At 36.1% G+C, this 1,949-nt stretch overlaps 1 pseudogene; it reads right to left on the bottom strand.

Moving 5' to 3' along the window:
* Window positions 1–404: 404 nt before the first annotated feature.
* LOC121143411 lies at window positions 405–598 on the bottom strand (annotated as a pseudogene).
* Window positions 599–1,949: the final 1,351 nt, after the last annotated feature.

Here is a 1,949-nt window from a genome sequence, read left to right as displayed (position 1 = left end):
TCCCAAAGTTGTTGTGCATCTGTTGTCCACGGTAAGATCGGCTTGGTTACTCTCCAGACACTAAAAGAATGAGAGACATTCCTGGAACGTTCTATGAAGCCCTTATTAAAAGATTCTCATTTCACCTTTAACTGTAATTCTTCCCCACTAATGTCCTTGATTTTTATCCTTACTCCACTACTACTGGCCTAATGTTTGTCTCTTCTGAGCTGATATGAACATGCCTAGGTGTCCGAAGTGACATAATTTTAGCAAAGCCCTTTCTCTGTGGCAGCCAAGTAGAACCTTTTTTCTAACCCTTGCCTCTCATCAGGCCCCCCACTAATTTCTCCTCCGCTGTAGTGTTTCCTTCAGTGAGGAGGGGACAATTTCCTCATATGTTTGTCTCCAATGCCATCTTTGCAGCTTGCCTGAAAGTGCTCTATTGTGGAACCTAACATATATGATTCCATATACAAACACAGCACTGCTTCTCTACTGACTTAACTGAAATCTGTGCCTTTGCTAAATAAAACACTTCAGCACCCCAGGCTCAGACTGTCCATGTGCTGAGACATTTGTAACGAACTATAGAAATGATCCCTGAAAGTATAGTCTTTGTGCTGAGACATTTGCATCTCCTTTAAATGCACTAGAACTTTCCAATTTCTCCTCCAACAATATTTTAACAGAGTGCATATTGCCAAAACCCAATGACATGTTTTCCAAATCTTCTTGACAGCATTATTGATGACAGATGGTGAGTCTCTACGTCTCACCTACCATAGGACAGTATTGGAACCAGAACAGCCTCGATGCGGTTATGCAGTAGGTCACAATATGTATTTCCCATTCTTTTCTTGACCCCAGCAAGAACATAAATATTTAGAAGCTTTCCAAGCTATACAAAGGGCTATAATTGCACATGGCTTTATGTGAACTGTTTACTTGTTGGTACCTAGAGTTGAAGGGGAGCTGTTTGCTTTTCTTTCCATAGGAATAACAAGTGTCATTCTGCTATATTTATAAGCGTCCATTCACAGAGGTTACTAAAGAAAGGAATCTAATTTCCATGAGTAAAATTTCTCTGGAAGTAGTTGTAGTCAGGGCCCCAAAATGTGATTTCTCAGAAGTTTGCTGTTGTTTACAGTTAGCATTTAAAATAAAAACAGAAATTAAATTATTTTTTTCTAATTAATGCCTTATTCTTTGTGAATGCCAATTCTTCACTTATACATTTCAAAAATGCAATTAATATTGTATAAAGTATTAACATAGCTGCTTATGTAAAAAATGAAAACCATGGTACAATTCTAAATGTGAAAAAGTCTCTTGGGCACCAAGTTATCATGACAAATAGTTTACTGCAAATGCTTGGAATGATTAGTAGGCTCTAAATTTACAAGTCTATCCAAATATTCTTTTCTTACATTATAAACCCTTGCAAGCAGGGCCTATGTCTATTCTGTTCACTTTTGCAAACAAATAACAGTAACAGCAAACCTGTTCCATTGACCCATGAGTTTTCTGCTGCATTGCCACAGCAGATGACTGAGTAGCTGGGCTGGTCTATGAATAGATAGATTAAGAACCTAGAGTAGAAGCAGCTTATGACTTTCATTTTTTTTAACAGAAAATGTAGTGAGAGTCGATATACTTCATGAGTAAATACTTTGACTTTATCTTTGATTATTTATTAGCTTAACAAAAGTAGAGTTGTTAATATTTTTAATGTGCATGACTTATATTTCCTCTTTTTAAAGATAATAGCCACAATAATAACAGTAGCAATAACTTTATAACATAAAAATACATGGACAGTATAATGATGGTACTGAATACACTGACTTTCTGGTGTTTGACTTTATGGTTTATCAAGTAAAACCCTGAAGCCTGATCAAAAGATTTTATGATAACTTTGTTTAATTCATATAAAGCACTTAAAATAGCTTTGGGGTACTAGGCAGCAT

This window comes from Mesocricetus auratus, unplaced genomic scaffold, assembly GCF_017639785.1.
Source record: "Mesocricetus auratus isolate SY011 unplaced genomic scaffold, BCM_Maur_2.0 Super-Scaffold_100011, whole genome shotgun sequence".
NCBI lineage: Eukaryota > Metazoa > Chordata > Mammalia > Rodentia > Cricetidae > Mesocricetus > Mesocricetus auratus.
The sequence above is the reverse complement of the archived record's forward strand: the minus strand, read 5'-3'. Positions and strand labels throughout refer to the sequence as shown.